Source organism: Myotis myotis, unplaced genomic scaffold (assembly GCF_014108235.1).
Source record: "Myotis myotis isolate mMyoMyo1 unplaced genomic scaffold, mMyoMyo1.p scaffold_m19_p_2, whole genome shotgun sequence".
NCBI lineage: Eukaryota > Metazoa > Chordata > Mammalia > Chiroptera > Vespertilionidae > Myotis > Myotis myotis.
The window spans coordinates 124226381-124245652 of record NW_023416324.1 but is presented as its reverse complement, the minus strand read 5'-3'; positions in this window follow the sequence as shown (position 1 = coordinate 124245652).

Genomic DNA, 19272 nt, shown 5'->3' with positions numbered 1-19272 from the left:
ATTGATGAGAGAGAAACATCAATGCAGCTGCTTCCTGCACATTCCCTACTGGGGATGTGCCCGCAACCAAGGTACATGCCCTTGACCGGAATCGAACCTGGGACCTTTCATTCCGCAGGCCGACGCTCTATCCACTGAGCCAAACTGGTCAGGGCAATATTATACATATTATGTTATATGTTTGATATGAAATATATATGTATATATAATGTATTTTGTGTCTGCACTTGATCATCTCAAACTTTTCTCACATTATTTTTTTAATAGGTTTTTATTGATTTCAGAGAGGAAGAGAGAGGGAGAGAGACATAGAAACATTGATGATGAGAGAGAATCATCAATTGGCTGCCTCCTGCATGCCCCCTACTAGGGATCGAGCCCGCAACCCGGGCATGTGCCCTGACCTCCTGGTTCATAGATCTATGCTCATCCACTGAGCCATGCCAGCCAGGCTTCTCACATTCTTATAGCTGTATTAACTCTTTTATTTTAATTTTATTAATTTAATTAAATTTTTTCAGCACCACTAATCCCTTCTATGCTCTTTTTTATCTCCAACCCCTCCCTCCCACAAGCCCCACACTGTTGTCCATGTCCATGAGTTCTCTCTCTCTCTCTCTCTCTCTCTCTCTCTCTCTCTCTCTCTCCCTCCCTCTCTCCTCTTTTCATTTTTTTCAGTCCTTCCACATTCCCCAACATCCACTCCTCCACCAGAGCTGTCTGTTTGCTCTCTATCTATGAGTCTGTCTCTATTTTTCTTGGTAGTTCATTTTGTTTATTAAACTCTACGTATTAGTGAAGTCATATGATACTTGCCTTTCTCTGACTGGCTTATTTCATTGAGGGTTGCGTCCTTACCTGAATGTGGTGATCCTATTGAGCTAAAGACGGAGAGGACCACTGCAGATCTGCCAGAACTGTTTCTGGAGCTTTCTCCTCTCCATTTTATTGCCTTGCCGTCCATCCTGTGTGCACTATCTGGATTTTTTAGTTCCACCCCCTCAACACTTAAATCTTGACAGGTTCCACCTGAGCTGTTACCTGGAACTCTCTCCAGTCAGTATTGTGGGGCAATCATAGTGCTTATATAAATTGCTTCCCCTCGCTCATGGGTTAGAATCCTGCACTGCCTGATAAACAATGTCTAAAAATCATTGTTTATTATAGTTCCCTGCCCCCCAGATTATAAAGTGTTTCAGGCAAAAAGTAACTCTTATCTCTGTTTGCCAGAAAAGGAAGTCAGTAATGGTGTACTAAACCATAGGTAAAGCATACCTCAAATGATCTAAATTTGAAAAATAATTAAATAAATCATTTTTTAATGGGAGGAAGGAAGAAAGATATTATTGTTTTTGCAATAGCTATGAAGAACTTTTTGAACACCTGGGTGAAAGCTCTTTGGAGTGAAAAAATGTGTGTTTTATTAAAGAGAGATCTATGTGAAAAGACTCATATGAACTAGAAGGTTTGACTCAGTTGTACTAAGTTATTAAAAATGAATTTTAATAGCATGAAAGAAAGTAGATAGGGAGCTATCTCAGTTACACAGGAAATTACCTAGATTCAATAAAGATTATGTGGGTTAGAAATGTTTCTCATTAAATAAGCGAACACATACTGATATTTAAACCTATCATTCATTGCCACTTACTAGTAATTATTTATTTAACCTAAATATATTAACTTTTCTGCACACTAATTTAATGTAGATCAAATGAAGTGAGTTTTGTTAAGGAGAAGGCAGTGAAGAGTGGACTGATTTTTTAATCAGCCAAAGTGGTGGTAGGTTAGGCAGGCAGAGAGAAGAATGAGAGTTTTATAGAGATGCACTAAAGGTTTCCAATCTGTTTTTAACCCCTGAAATTTTTCCAGGAGCTCTGACCATAAAAATTTGTCCACTCAATAACATTTCTTGAACAATCCACAATACTAGACACAAACTGTTTAGCAGAACAGGGTTTTGAACTCATAGAGTCAGTACCTGCTCCCTGACTTTCTTGTTTATCTCCTTTTGAAAATTAATAAATAAGCCCTAGCCAGTTTGGCTCAGTGAATAGAGCATCAGTCTGTGGACTGAAGGGTCCCAGGTTTAATTCCAGTCAAGGGCACATACCTCGATTGCAGGATCTTTGCCCTGGGTGTGGGAGGCAACGAATTGATGTGTCTCTCTCACATCAGTGTTTCTCTCTGTCTCTCCCTTTCTCTTTCACTCTCTAAAAACCAATGGAAAAAATATCCTCAGGTGAGGATTTAAAAAAAAAAGTTTAGTAAATCAGAGCTTCATTGCTTATTATTAATAATATACCATAAGAAATATGTAAATGAAAAAACTAAGCTTACTGACAACAGCTGCCCTTTGCCACCACAGAAAGCCATTATTGTTTCTCTAGCAAAAATACTGGTGCATTTATATTGTACATTCAGTTCATATCCAGATTTTTTGCAATTATCCTAATTTATTACAGCATGTATGTATTTAATAAGCATTTTAATGACTGCATAGTTATCCATTTCTTACTTGTGGAAATTTAGATTGTTTTCATTTTTTGATATTATTAATAAAGTTGTGCTAATCTAATTTCTTCCTCCCCTTCTGGATAGGAAAATTTGTACATGCTGTTTTAATGTTAAAGTCTGATAGAATTACTGAGGTAATTTCTAGGTTTATCTTTTTACTCTTCTTAAGTATTTTTATCATTTTTGATTGTATGTATTACCTATATATAATTAATGAGATTATCCTGTATAATAATAGACAAACATGGTAATTAACCATAGCTCCGACACGCTTCCCATTGGCTAATCAGGGTGATATGCAAATTAACTGCCAACCAAGATGGCAGCCGGCAGCCAGGCTTGCTTGCTCCAGTGCTGGAGGAAGCCAAGGTTCCCTGCTGGCCAATGCCAGCCTCTGAGCTTGCACTCTAAGAAACAATGTTGCAATTATAGAAGCTAAACAAAACCCAGAAACCTGCTTTTGGCCAGCCGGGCTTCAGCCATCAGGATCGCAACAATGTTTCAATTATAGAACAAACCCAGATCCCTGCTTTCAGCAGCCAAGGTCTCAGAGCTGCAGCCGGGCCTCAGAGCTAAAGCTGGCTCTCAGCTCCAGTGACAGCCATAGAAGGTAAATAAATACCAGAATTAAAAAAAAAAAAAAAAGAAAAAGAAGGAGAAGTTGGAAGCTTCACTCGCCCGCCAGCCTGAAAATGGGCTTCAGCCCCTCACCCAGACTGGCCAGGCACCCCAGTGGGGACCCCCACCCTGAAGGGGGTGTGACCAGCTGCAAACAGCCATCATCCCCTCATCTAGGCTGAGCAGGCACCCCAGTGGGGACCCCCACCCTTAAGGGGGTGCGGGCAACCTAAAAACGACCTTCAGCCCCTCACCCAGACTGGCCAGGCACCCCAGTGGGGACCCCTACCCTGAAGCAACAAGAGGGTGGCTAATTTGCATATTGAAGGCGGGCAGCAGCAGGCAAGGCTGTCCGTGGTCCAGGGCCTAATCTGTGACCCTGCCGGGCAGGGGGCAACACTTGAGGGTCTCCGCGGTCCGGGACATGGATACGTGACCTGCAGGCTGGGGGGCAACACTTGAGGCTGTCCGTGGTTTGGGACCCGGATCCGTGACCTGGCAGGTGGGGGGCAGCATGTGAGGCTGTCCGTGGGACCAAGACACGGATCTGTGACCCTGCTGAGCGGGGGGAAGTGCTTGAGATTGAGACTGTCCGCGGTCCCAGGACTTGGATCTGTGACCCTGCAGGGCAGGTGGCAGTGCTTGAGGCTGTCTGCGGTCCCGGGACCCAGATCTGTGACCCTTCTAGGTGGGGCAGCAGCTTGCACAGGGGCAGATAGGCCGGGGATGGGCAGGGCAGGACACCTGGATTCCACCCGGCGCCAGTCACTCTGGGCAGGTGAGCAGCACAGACAGGGGAGGCAGGCTGGTGGAGGGTGGCCAGTACTCCCCACATGGCAGTGGTGACAGCTGTGAGCGTGCCAAGCAGAGCCGGCAGGCTGAGCTGAAGTAGCGCCTGCAGGCCATCAGCGCCCAGGAGTGGCTGCACAAGATCTTCCTCCTGGCCCAGAAGGTGCAGGATCGCAGGGACAGCCACTGTGGCGGGCCAGACTGACGTCCCCCTGGCCGCACCACAGGGGTTTGCGGATCTGCAAAGCCAGAGGCCTCTGGTGTGCACATCCCCCCGTGGCGTGCGAACAAACCCCAGCACACTGTCACCCTCCTGTGCCTGCAACAGTTGCAATCCAAGGCGTGCACAAGTTCCCCCTGCCTCTCCACCACACTTCCATCAACCCAGCATGCCTAACACCCCCACAGGATGTGCACACATCCCCTCTGATGCAGTCACGTCCTTTGGAGAGTATCTGGGTGTTCTGGGTGCTGAGGATGGGCGCTTATGAGATGACAGTGAGAGGGCAGAGTGGTGATGCCCTGTTCCCTTGGAGGCCAGTGCAGCTATGAGATCACCTCTAGGGAGTTAATGCAGGTGCTGAGGCAGGAGCAGATGCAGACAGACACACCTGGTGGGTGCGGGCGGCCCTCACTGAGGTGCCTTCAGTCAGCGTTCAAGATCAAGAACCTAGAGGTGGAGAGGATTTCTGTCCTCTCAGTGAAACAGTGGGATAGTCCGGGCGACTGTAGAGGAGGAATGTGCACTTTGGGTGCCAGCACCCATGAGCGAAGGCTGCCCTGACTGAGCCTCGCTTGCTTGGGACCTAGCACACTCCTGCCGGGCAGCAGGTCACAGGACGTGCTTTTCCAAATTAATGAGGGAAAACGCTGATTCTCCTGCTGCCCACGAAGGTGGAAAGTGAAGTGGGGAGACATGTGGGGAGGGAGCGAGGTTCCCTGTCTGGGGGTTCCAAATCTGCTGTTGGTTTCTTTCACTGCTAACTAGAGATATACAGGGTGTTCCCCGAAAATGTATACACACTTTGAATACCTACTAATTCCAATGGTTTTAAGCATAAGAAAGAAACAACAATGGAGCTGTTATCTGTTAAAAGTGTGGGCACAAAGAGGTAGTTGGACATTCCCTGAGGTGTCTCAGATTGGAGAGAATGAAGGCCAGACTGAGGAGCCCCTTCCCCCCCCACCCCATTGCACAAATTTCGTGCACCGCGCTAATAGTTTTTAAATAATATGGATGGACCTTACCTATGTATTAAAACATTTATAGCACTAAATAATAATTTTCCTTTTGAATGATATTTACTACAATTAGCTATTTCAAAAATGGACACTCATTTTTTTTACTGTACAGAGCTGATGGTGACAAAAACACATGCCCACAACATTTATGTAGTGTCTGGTAAATTAATTTATTAATTAATTAAATTCTAAGAAAGAAAAAAAAAAACACTCCAAAGAAAAGTCTCTAAAATAGTTTGAGAAAGTTAGCATACTTACAATTCCCAAAGCAAATACTCAATGCAAAAAAGCTTACATAGCGTATGGAATTTCATGTGGCCATGTCACTCTTATTTATATTACAATGTTACAAGGTAGAAGAATTAACATGATTTGGGTTAAGTAAATTGTACTCAATATCTTGAAAATTGTAGTTGCCTGATAACCATAGAATGTAGACACTTGCAATTTTCTAAGTTGCTTGAGTGCTTATTTGCAGAGAATATTTTCCCCTGGACCTCATTAAGTAAATTACTGTTTTTTAGCCTACCCATAGTTTCTTTGTGCTTACCCAAGTAGCTTTGGAGAGAAAACTCCCAAAGAAAGTGGACAATTGTTAGCTCCATGAGTGGTGAGAACAAGTAATTCCCAGTGATCAATTTTGCACAGCACCATTATGATATCTCTCATTTTGCTCCTGGAAAAGACTCAACAATTTCATGAGGATATATAATTTAACCCTCTCTTACTTTGTTTATAGTTTTTTGTCTGTTTTTCTGTTTTACATAAAATAGCAATATCAACATATTTAGTTACCCTTAATAAAATATCTCATATATATTTAATGTACTCTACTTTTAAAAACTGTCATAAATTTTATGTATGCAAGGAAAACTTTTCCAACATAATTAACAAGACAGAATGGGAAACAAAAAGACTTTGTGGCACTCTTCAGCATTTGAAATATGTCTTTTTCCATTGATTTTCAAAAATAGGATAGATGTTTATCAATAATTTAGAAGTATCAAACCAACATCTATGCATATTTCTAACATGACTAAGAGACAAATAGCCCTAGCCAGTTTTGCTTGGTGGACTGAAGGTCTCTGGTTTGATTCAGATCAAAGGCACATGCTGGGGTTTTGAGCTTGATCCCCAGTAGGGGGCATGCAGGATGTAGCTGATCAATGAATCTCTTTCATCATTGATGTTTCTCTCTCTCTCCCTCTCCCTTCCTCTCTTAAATCAATATATATATCCTATATAATAAATGACAAGAACAAACAGAGAACAGAACGATCATGGCCCCTCACCCTGGCCAGCTGCCCACCAGTGAGCGATTAGGGGCAATCAGGCAGGCAGGGAGTGGTTATGGGCGATAAGGCAGGCAGCTTGACCGGTTGACTGTCTGCTCCCTGGTGATCAGCGCATGTCACAGTGAGCAGTTGAGTGGCCTTAGCATATCATTAGTGTATTACCCTTTGATTGGTTGAATGGCTGGCCAGTCGAACAGACACTTAGCATATTAAGCTTTTATTATATAGGACTAGAGGCCCGGTGCACAAAAATTTGTGCACTCGGGGGGGAAAGGGGGGTCCCTCAGCCTCGCCTGTGCCCTCTCGCAGTCTGGGACCCCTCAGGAGATAACGACGTGCTGGCTTAGGCCTACTCCCGGGTGGCAGAGGGCAGGCCCAATCCCTAGGTGCAGCCCCTGGTCGGGCTCAGAGCAGGGCCAATTGGGGAGTTGGGGCGCCGCCCCCTGTCATGCACAGAGCAGGGTGGATTGGGAGATTGTGATGCCACCCTCAGTCACGCTCAGGGTAGGGCCGATTGGGGGGTTGTGGCACTGCTCCCTGTCACACTCAAGGCAGGGTGGATGGGGAGTTTGCGGTGCCACCACCTGTCACGCACAGAGCAGGGCCAATCAGGGAGTTGGGGCTCCTTACCCTGCCACGTACAGAGCAGGGTAGATCAGGGGGTTTGGACACTGCCCCCTGTCACACACAGAGCAGGGCGGATCAGGGGGTTGGGGCGCCACCCTCTATCACCCACAGAGCAGGGCCGATCAGGGGGTTGGGGCGCCTCCACTCTCACACTCAGGGCAGGGCCAATGGGGAGGTTATGGCTCTACCCTGTCACACACAGAGCAGGGCCGATCAGGGTGTTGGAGCGCCGCACCCTGTCACACACAGAGCCGCAGGACAATCAGGGGATTGGGGAGCTCCCCCGTATCAGGCACAGAGCAGGGCTGATCAGGAGTTTGGGGCACCTTACCCTGTCACGAACAGAGCAGGGTGGATTGGGAGGTTGTGGCCCCACCCCCTGTCACACACAGGGCAATCAGGGGGTTTGGGCACTGCCCCCTGTCACGCTGATCCCAGTGCTGGGAGGCCTCGTGGCTTTGCTGATCCCGGTGCTGGGAGGCATATTACCCTTTTACTATATAGGATAGAGGCCTGGTGTATGGATGGGGCTGGCTGGTTTGCCCTGAAGGGTGTCCTGGATCAGGGTGGGGGTCCCCACTGGGGTGCCTGGCCAGCCTGGGTGAGGGGATGATGGCTGTTTGCAGCTGGTCACACACCCTTCAGGGTGGGGGTACCCACTGGGGTGCCTGGCCAGTCTGGGAGAGGGGCTGAGGGCTGTTTTCAGGCTGGTGGGTGATGGAAGCTCCCAACTGCTCCTTTTTTTCTTTTTATTCTGGGCCAGCTTTAGCTCTGAGGCTCCAGCTCTGAGGCTTCTGCTGCTGAAAGCAGGTATCTGGTTTGTTTTGGTTCTATAATCGAAACAATGTATAACTCCAGCTCTGAGATCCCAGCTCGCTGAAAGCAGGTTTCTGGGGTTTTGTTTGGCTTCTATATTTGTTACAATGTTTCTTAAACTGCAGGCTCAGAGGCTGGCAAAGCAGGCGGGGAAAGTTGGAGTCCTCTGTCACTGAAGCAAGCAAGCCTCATTTTAGTTTCAAGCTGCCTGGCTGCTGGCCGCCATCTTGGCTGGCAGTTAAGTTGCATATCTCGCTGATTAGCTAATGGGAAGGGTAGCGGTTGGGTGCTAATTACCATGTTTCTCTTTTTTTAGATAGGACTAGAGGCCCAGTGCACAAAATTCGTGCATCGAGGGGGTGTTCTTCGGGAGATGTCCAACTGCAGAAGGGATTGGGCCTAAATTGGCAGTTGTACATCCCTCTCACAATCCAGGACTGCTGGCTCCTAACCACCAGCCTGCCTGCCTGCCTGATTGCCACTAACCACTATGCTTCCCAGCCTGATAGCCCCTTAACTGCTCCCCTGCCATCCTGATTGATGCCTAACTACTCCCCTGCTGGCTCAATCACCTACAACTTCCCGCCACTGTGGGTCTGAGGGGACTGGGGGACTGAGGCTAGATGAGGCTGGATGCTGCGTGGACTGGGTAAGGCAGGGCTGAGGGGACTGGGGAACTCCAGCTGGATGAAGCACACAGTGCCTGCCACCCCCCGGCGGGGCTGAGGGGACTGAGGCTGGATGAAGTGGCCCGAGGGGGCTGAGGGACTCCAGCTGGATGAGGTGGGGCTGAGGGGAGTGCGTGCCGCCATCTCGTGACTGTGGGTACTGCCATCTTTGTGAGGGTGTGGTGGTCAATTAGCATATTCCCTTTTTATTAGATAGGCTATTTTTCATCATCATTGTAATAAAATGAATTTAAAGAAGACAGCATTATTCATGGACCTGTTGTGCATAGTACATGTTTAGCAATAATGCAACCTAAAATATATTTTTGTTTAATCTGAGGTTGGTTCATTGTGTGGATGCAAAACCAGTGGATATGGAAGGCTGACTATAATTATTATTTCTTATTTAAATGCATGCACCATTATTTTCTACTTTTTATGTTTAAACTGTTATGTTTTATGAGTATTGTACAGTTGACATTTCTTAAGTACAACTAATCACTCTAAGTTATCAAATCTTTAAGTTGAAATTGTGTTTCACAGTGTCTTGTGTCAAGAGGTGTCTCAAGTATACATAAAGTAAAATGTTCACACTCAGTGCTTACCATAAAACCTTGCCCCATCACCTCTCAAAACAGATGACCTGGAATAATAGAACAACTTTAGAATACCTCAGAAGTTAGGTTTTCATAGCATTCTACTTGATGATTAAATCTGCAAAGTAAATCTATTTCATCTGTGTAATTATTTTTTTTTTTAATATTTTTATTGATTTTTTACAGAGAGGAAGGGAGAGAGATAGAGTCAGAAACATCGATGAGAGAGAAACATCGACCAGCCACCTCCTGCACATCCCCACTGGGGATGTGCCCGCAACCCAGGTACATGCCCTTGACCGGAATCGAACCTGGGACCTTTCAGTCCGCAGGCCGACACTCTATCCACTGAGCCAAACCGGTTTCGGCTCATCTGTGTAATTATTATCTGTCTTTTTATAAACCAAATTATAATGGGATGCCTAAAATATAAGTGTTATTACATTAACAAACATCTTTATAGTATAACTATAATAAGGACCGGACACTTTCAGGTGAATGTACATATCCAATACTTAACTGGACTCAACTGTTTCTAGTCATGGAATATCATAAAGAATAAACTGAACTGTGCACCATATTTATATGTAACCAAAATGGTTTTCTTTGTATAGTTAATCTCAGAATGTGGACAAAGACACGGCATCTTCTATGTATCTTCAGTCTGGTCTACCCATGTATTATTTCCATATATTTTGAAGTATCCTTGTGCTTGTTTTTTTCCCATGTGACTCTACTTTTGTTTAAAGGTATTTTGGCATTATGTGTTTATTTATTCATTTATTTATTTTTATTGTTTAAAGTATTGCAGGTGTCCCCCTGTTTCCCCATTGACCCACTTCATCATCTATATGTTTATTTTTAAATGGAGTTTGAGAGCAAGACATCCTTAAGCCTCAAGTCATAAAGTTTGCCTGCCTGAAAATTGACTGCCTGATTCTCTATCAGCTACAAAGCATGTGTCTCTCACATCCTTCCTTTATCAAACTAATGTTAAGTTCTTCCTTCGTTGGTTGCAAAGTACCATATATATTTAATAGATTATATTATTGCAATGGATGTGTTTACTATCAACTTATTCATCCTATCTAATAAAAGAGAAACATGGTAATTGGCGTATGACCGCTAATCTTCCCATTGGCTAATCAGCGAGATATGCAAATTAACTGTCAGCCAAGATGGTGGCCGGCAGCCAGGAAGCTTGAAACTACCATGAGGCTTGATTGCTTCAGTGACGGAGGACTCCAACGTTCCCCGCCTGCCACTGCTTGCCTCTGAGCCTGCAGTTTCAAACATTGTAACAAATACAGACGCTAAACAAAACCCCAGAAACCAGCTTTCAGCAAGCCGGGATCTCAGAGCTGGAGTTGATACAGAGTTTCGATTGTAGAACCGAAACAAACCAGATACCTGCTGTCAGGAGCGGAGGCCTAAGAGCTGGAGCCTCAGAGCTAAAGCTGGCCCAGAATAAAAAAAAAAGAAAAAAAGTAGCAGTTGGGAGCTTCAGTCCCAGCCTGAAAACAGCCCTCAGCCCCTCACCCAGAATGGCCAGGCACCAGAGGGGGGACCCCCACCCTGAAGGGTGTGTGACCAGCTGCGAACAGCCATCATCCCCTCACCCAGGCTGGCCAGGCACCCCAGTGGGGACCCCCACCCTGATCCAGGACACCCTTCAGGGCAAACCAGCCAGCCCCCACTATGCACCAGGCCTCTATCCTATATAGTAAAAGGGTAATATGCCTCCCAGCACTGGGATCAGTGGAGCCGAGAGGCCGCCCAGCACCGGGATCAGTGTGACGGGAGCAGCGCCCAAACCCCCTGATCACCCTGCGGCTCTGTGTGTGACAAGGGGCAGGGCCACAACCTCCCTATCGGCCCTGCTCTGTTCATGACAGGTGAAGGCGCCCCAACCCCCTGATCAGCCCTGCTCTGTGCCTGATGGGGGGAGCTCCCCAAACCCCTGATCACCCTGCGGCTCTGTGTGTGACAGGGTGCGGCGCCCCAACCCCCTCACCACACGGGCCCTGCTCTGTGTGTGACAGGATAGAGCCATAACCTCCCCATCGGCCCTGCCCTGAGTGTGAGAGTGGAGGCGCCCCAACCCCCTGATCCGCCCTGCTCTGTGTGTGACAGGGGGCAGTGCGCCAACTCCCCTATCGGCCCTACTCTGTGAGTGACAAGGAGGAGCTCCCCAACCCCCCTGATTGGCCCTGCTCTGTGCATGACAGGGGGCAGCGCCCCAACCCCCTGATTGGCCTTGCTCTGTGCGTGACAGGGTGTGGCGCCACAACGTCCCCATCGACCCTGCCTTGAGTGTTAAAGGTGGTGGTGCCCCAACCCCCCAATCGGCCCTGCTCTGAGCCCAACCAGGGGCTGCACCTAGGGATTGGGCCTGCCCTCTGCCACCTGGGAGCAGGCCTAAGCCAGCAGGTCGTTATCTCCCAAGGGGTCCCAGACTGCGAGAGGGCACAGGCCGGGCTGAGGGACCCCCCTAGCCCCCCCCGAGTGCACAAATTTTTGTGCACGGGGCCTCTAGTCTTATCTAATAAAAGAGAAACATGCAAATTGACCGTGCCCCCACTACATTCACAAGCCACGTCCACCAGCCAATCAGGAGCGAGTATGCAAATTAATGCAACCAAGATGGTGGTGGCCATGAAGCTGAAGCAAACAAGAGGCTTGGGTTGTCCCTGGTGATGGAGAAAGCCAAGCTTCCCACCTGCCCTGGCCGGCTGTGGGCTCCACTCAAGGCTACAAATTTTCAATTATAGAAGGTAAATAAATCCCAAATATCTGCTTCTATCCACTATGGCCTCTGCTCAAGTAGGGTCTGGGAGCCTGGGTTGCCCCGGGCCATGGCCAGCCTGCAAACAGATATCAACTCCTCACCCAGGCTGGCCAAGCACCCCACCAGGGACCCTCACCCTGAAGGGGGTGCAGCCAACTTGGAAACAGCCCTCAGCCCTTCACCCAGGCTGGCCACACACCTCCAGTGGAGACCCTCATCCCATGGGGGTGTGGCTGGCCTGAAAACCACCACAGGCCCGTTGCCCAGGCCGCCCCATGCCCCAAGGGAACCCCCACCCTGACCCGGGACACCCTTCAGGGAAAACCAGCCGGCCCCCACCCGTGCACCAGGCCTCTATCTATACTAATAAAAGGGTAATATGCTAATTAGACTGGGAGACCTTCCAGGAGACCTTCTGGATGTTCTTCTGGACAAAGCCATGGTGGCAGGGCCAAGGTAGAGCCAGTTAGAGGCCAAGAGGGGAGGGCAGCTCTAGCCGGTTTGGCTCAGTGGTCAGAACATTGGCCTGCAGACTGAAGGGTCCCAGGTTCGATTCCAGCCAAAGGCATATGCCTGGGTTGTGGGCTTGATCCCCCATGGGGGGTATGCAGGAGGCAGCCGATTGATGTTTCTCTCTCATCATTGATGTTTCTATCTCTCTCTCTCCCTCTTCCTTCCTCTCTGAAATCAATAAAGAAATGTATTTAAAAAAAAGAGGGGAGGGCAGTTATGGATCATGTTGGTGGGGGGCGGGGCCATTTGGGGATAAGCAGACCAGCACGGGGGCCAGTTGGGAGCAAGCAGGTCATCAGTGGAGATCAGTTGGAGGTGATCAGGACAGCGGTGGGGGGCAGTTTGGAGTGAGCAGGCAAGCAGGGGGGAAGTTGGGGTTGAGTAGTCCAGTGGGGAGGGAAGGTGGAGGCAAGCAGGCTAGCAGGGGGGACAGTTGGGGGTGATCAGGCTGATGGGGGGAATTTGGAGGCAAGCAGGCTGGCAGCAGGGGACAGTTAGAGGTGAGCAGGCTGGCAGCAGAGTGGTTAGGAGCCAGCAGTCCTGGATTGCGAGAGGGATGTCTGACTGCCAGTTTAGGCCCGATCCCTGTAAACTGGCAGTAGGACATCCTTCGAGAGGTCCCAGTTTGGAGAGGGTGCAGGGTAGGCTGAGGAACACCCCCTACCCCATGCACGAATTTCATGCACCGGGCCACTAGTTCTTGATATAAAACTGGTGTTCATTTCTCAACATATTTTTATTTGCAAAAATTGTTTAAATATTTTGGGTTGGATCATAATTTCTTCCACTAAAATATATGAAAATATTTTACTCACCTAATGGCTTTTTTGTATGTGACAAGTAGTTTAGAAACAATTAAAATAAAAACTAGAGACAGTCATCATTTGTAGCACAAATATAAGAACTAAAGTTACCATTGATTCTCAGTAGCCAAGAAAAAAGATCTATTTATTCAAAGCAGGCTTGAGAGCAAATGATGTTATATTTGAGGGAGAGAAATGAATATGAGAAAAATTAACATAAAAACACTGACAATTATAACAATAAATATTTAGTTACATTTATTCAATAAAGGAATAAATGAGAAGCAGTTTCCTTAGTAAAATGAACTACCAAATTATGTTTATAAAATTCAAAATTCATTGATATGTACCCAATATTGAAAGTCACAGCAGTATTGTATCAAAATCTAACATACTATATATTATAGTTGAATTATAATATGGCTTATACAAAATACTGCTGTGGTTAATAATTTTTATTGTTTTATGAATGTGTTCACCACTGAAATGTAATAATTCTGAGAATAGTAATCCTCACTATTTTTGTTAACTCATATAATTCAAGCATATAGTAGGCACTCAATGAATATTTATTGAATGAGTGAATGAATGGATGAATAGACTACTAGTGTTATTATGCAATTAGATTTTGTCTATGTGTACTTGTAATCAAATTCATCTCTATTATTTAGGTTTGAACAAATAAAAGCTAGAATAAAAATTGAGATTAGCAATATTAACATAGAGAGATTCCAAAATGGCAGCTGAGTAAGTGGCAGCTACACTGACAACCCAACAAGGACCAAACTGGAATTACAACTAAAATATAGAAAAATAATCCTCAATAATCAACTGAAGACTACCTGGAGAGAAGCCTGATAACCAAGATCAGAAAGCAGAGACCGTATGGAGACTGGTAGGAAGTGCTGAGGCTCCAAAGGGCTGGCAAGGCTCCCACAAGCAGCAGCTGAACTCCTGGAGGGATATCTCAGCTTTGGGGGGATCTCACTGAGAACTCTGGAGTCTCAATCCAAAGCTGGGCCTCCCCAGCCCAGAGCACCAGAACTAAGAAAAGTGTCCACATAAAATCTGGCTGTGAAAAGCAGCATGTTTGTGATTTGACAGGGAGAGAAGGCTGGAAATGCAGGCATCCCCTTAAAGGGCCAACACACAAAATTTCATGTGCAGCCACTCACCTTGGGCTCTGGCAGAGGGAGGTCAGAGTGGACTAGAGCTATGTGAACAGAATACAGGGTTGGGGGCTCTGGGGTTAGTGGTCATAAGACAGCCACCCTGGTTTCCTGTGCTGAGCCATTCCTTCACACTGCAGAGGACATCTTTCTCCAGCAGATCTTTACCATCCAGGAAGTTTGCCTGGAGGGTGAGGGAGGAAGCAATTTCCCTCCCCTATTGTAAAACCTCTCACCACACACCCTGGCTGATAGCCTGAGCTTAACCAAGACTATATATCAACCAGACTGCAGGAAGCAGATCTCTAGAGGCTTTGAATCTTTGCCTGCTCTTCTGGGCCCAGGACTAGGAAAAATAATCCCTGGTGCACATTTTGGTCTTTACTCAAGGCACGCAGCCTCAGCAGAGGGAGCCACAAGCTGTGGATTGCTGATAGCTCCAAACAGGGTACTTAGGGCCAGCCATAAACAACATCTGTCATTGACCTGTACTAGAGATTCGGAGTCATAATTGATCTACCCAATACATAGACCCAAAGCCAAACAGGCAGCCAAAACGGGGAGGGGAAAAAAACAACAAAAAACAAACAAACAAACAAACACAATAAAGAAACAATGAAAGAACAAGAGAATTCTCCAGAGAAAAAGCTAAATGAAATGGAGATAAGAAATTTATCATATATAGGGTTAGAATAATGATTACAGGGTTCTCAATAGCATGAGAAAAGATAGAACTATAAAAAATGACCAGTCAAATATAAAGAATGACAGAGCACTAATAAAGAACACATTAGAAAGAATATACAGCAGACTAGGGAAAGCCAGAGATAAGATCAGTGAATTAGAAGATAGGGTAGAAAAAAAAAACACACAATCAGAGAATCAAAAAAATAAAATAAAATAAAAAAATAAAACAAAGGAGGAAGTTAAAGGATCAGTAGGAGTACATGAAATATAACAATAATAGAGGCCCAGTGCATGCAACTTGTGCACGGGGGGACAGGGAGGGTGTGTCCCTCAGCTCAGCCTGCACCCTCTCCAATCTGGGACCCCTCGAGGGATGTCCAACTGCCCATTTAGGGATCTCTGACTTCCATGAGTGGGATTGGGCCTAAATGAGCAGTCAGACATCTCTCTCACAATTCAGGACTGCTAGCACCCAACCGCTCGCCTGCCTGCCTGCCTTGATAGACACCTAACTGCTCCCCTGCTGGCCCGATTGCCCCCAACTGCCCTCCACTGCTGGCTTGGTCCTCTCTTGCTGCCCTCCACTGCTGGCCTGGTAACCCCAAAATTCCCTCCCCTGCTGGCCTGGTCTCCCCCAACTGTCCTCCCCTGCTGGCCTGGCTGCCCCAAACTGCCCTCTCCTGTAGGACTGGTCCCCCCCAACTGCCCCTCCACCTGCTGAACATCTTGTGGTGGCTCATGTGGGCAGCCATCTTTGACCACATGGGGGCAGCCATCTTGTGTGTTGGGGTGATGGTCAATTTGCATATTACTCTTTTATTAGATAGGATAGGAATGCCAGAAGGGGAATAAACTGAGCAAGGGATAGAGAATGTATTTGAAGAAAATAATGGCAGAAAACTTCTCTAACCTGGTGCAGGAAAAAGTCACACAAGTTCAGAAGGCATAGAAAGTCCTAAGGAAGAAGAACCAAAATAGGCCCACCCCCAGACAGATCATAAATAAAACGCCAAAAATTAAAGACAAAGAGAGAATATTAAAAGCAGCAAGAAAAAAGCAATTTGTTACCTACAAAGAGTTCCCAGCAGATTTCTCATCAGAAACTCTACAGGCCAGAAGGAAATGACATGGAGTAGTAAATAAAAAGGAGGGAATGAAACAAAAATTACGATACCAGCCAGGTTATTATTCAAAGTAAATGGTGAAATAAAGAGCTTGCCAGAACAAAAAAAAAAAAAAAAAGGCTAAAGGGTTTATCACTACAAATCCAACACTTCAAGAAATGCTAAAGGGACTGCTATAATGAGAAGAAATGAGAAAGAGAAAGAGAGAGAGACAGATAGAGAGGCATAAAGAATTAAAATAGCAATAAATAAGTACCTATCCTATAAAATAAAAAGGTAATATGCAAATTTAGCATCACGCCAACACACAAGATAGCTGCCCCCAAGTGGTCAAATATGTTCACCACCATGTGGACACAAGATGGCTGCCACAAGATGGCAAGAAGGGAAAGGCAGTTGTGGGCAATCAGGCCAGCAGGGTAGGGAAGTTGGGAGGGATCAGGACTGCAGGGGATGACAATTAGGGGCAATCAGGCTGGCAGGGGAACAGTTGTCAATCAGGCTGGCAGGGGAGTGGTTAGGGGTGATCAGGCTGGCAAGCCAAAGCAATTAGGGGCAATCAGGCAGTCAGGCAGGTGAGCAGTTGGGAGTCAGTAGTTCTGGATTGTGAGAGGGATGTCCGACTGCCCATTTAGGCCTGATCCCCTGAGGGGTTCCAGATTGGAGAGGGTGCTGGCTGGGCTGAGGGACACACCCCCATGCACACATTTCGTGCACCAGGCCTCTAGTAAATTTTAACCTTCAATGCACTAGTAAATATATTAAATGCTCCAATCAAAAGGCATAGGGTAGCTGAATTGAATTGATACAAAAACATGACCCAAATATAGGCTTTCTATAAGAGACACACCACAGAACAAAAGACTCACTCAGGATGAGAATGAAGAAATGGAAAAAAAAATTTCCATGTATATGGGGAAAAAATAGCTGAGGTAGCAATACTCATTACTGACAAAAATAGACTTTTAAATGAAGGCCATTGCAAGAGACAATAAATGTCACTACATAATATTAAAGAGATCAAACCAACAAGAGGATATAACTCTGGTAAACATATATGCAAACAAAATAGAAGAACTTAAATATATAAAAAAATTCTGGAGGACTTTTAAGGAAGAATCAATAGCAATACAATTATTGTAGGGTACATTAACACCCTGCTGACTTCAATGGATAGATTTTTCACTCAAAAAATTAACAAGGAAACAGTGACTCTAAATGACACACTAGATCAAATGGATTTAATTGACATTTATAGAACATTTCACCCCAAAGCTACAGAATATGCACTGTTTTCACATGTACATAGGTCATTCTCAAAGATAAACCACATCTTAGGACAGAACAAGTCTCTAAAAGTTCAAGAAGGTTGAAATAAACTTGAGATTAAAAATGGCAGCTGAATAAGTGGATGCTGCATGGACATGCTCCCAGGAACAAACTGGGATTACAATTAAAATACAGAAAAAACTTCCTGAATAATCAACAGAAGACTTGCAGGAGAGAACCCTGATACCCAAGGGCCAAAAGTGGAGACCACATAGAGATGGGTAGGAGGGTTGGAGGCGTTAAAGGGCTATCCAGGCACCCACAGACAGCAACTGAAGTTCCAGAGAGATATCTCAGCTGTGGGGGGTTGCCTCTGAGAACCTGGGATCTAATCCCCAAGCTGGGCACCCAGAACTAAGAAGAGTACTCACATAATATCTGGCTGTGAAAAGCATCAGAGTTTCTGCCTACCAGGAGTGACAGCTGAAAATTCAGCTAGACTCTTACATGGCCAACACACAAAATTCCCTGTTGATCCATCCAGCTTGTGATCCAGCAGAAGGAGGGCAGAGTAGACTGGAGCTCTGAAATCAGAAGCCTGATTTGGGGACTCACGGGTTAGAACTCAGAAGGTAGACATCCCCAGTTTCCTGTGCTGAGCCATTTCCTCATTCAGTGGGGGGCATCTTTCCCACACAGACATTTGCCTTGCCTTGGAGGAAGACAATTGGCCCACCCTGTTGGGAAACAACTTGCCTGGAGGCCACTTAACTAAAAATAACAATTAGCCTCCAGGCAGAAGCAACTGCCTCACCCTGTTGAAAGAAACTCTCGAGACATCTGAAGGCAATTACCTGGGGCCATTCAAGTAGGAATCCTATCAGTCTGTAGGCAGAGATGGACCCTGGAGGCTTTGAGTCTTTGCCTAATCAAATTAGTCAGAAATATCATTTGACATTGCCCTGCACTAGAGATTGAGAGGTGTACAGGATCTACCTAATACATAGTCACAAACCCAAACAGACAGCCAAAATGAGGATCAAAACAACAACTCCCAAATGAAAGAATAAGAGAATTCTCCAGAAGAAGAGATAAACGAAGCAGAGTTAAGAAATTTATCTGAAACAGAGTTCAGAGTAATGATGGTAAAGATGCTCAACAGCATGAAAAAAGATATAGTAACTATGAAAAAAGAACACTTGGAAACAAAGAATGACATAACACAAATAAAGAACACGTTGGAAGGAATACACAAAGGTTAGGGGAAGCTGAGGATGGGCTCAGTGAATTAGAAGACAGGGTTGAAGAAGATTTAAATCATATCAAGCATCTTCTCAGATCACTATGGAATTAAAAGTCAACTAGAGTAAAAACACTCAAAAACATTCAAACACATGTTTGCGACTAAATAGCATATTATTAAACAACTAGTGGCTCAGTGCAAGAAATTCGTGCATGGGGGAGGGTGTGTTCCTCAGCCTGGCCTTCACCCTCTCCAATTTGGGACACATCAAAGGATGTCCTACTGCCAGTTTAGGCCCAGGGATCTGGCCTAAACCAGCAGTCGACATCCCTCTCACAATCAGGGACTGCTGGCTCCTAACCGCTTACCTGCCTGCCTGCCTGATTGCCTCTAACCACTCTGCCTGCCGCCCTCTCACCCCCAACTGCCCCCCACAACTGCTGGCCTGCTTGCCCCCAAATGCCCCCCAACAGCCTGATCACCCCAAACTGCCCCCCCTGCTGGCCTG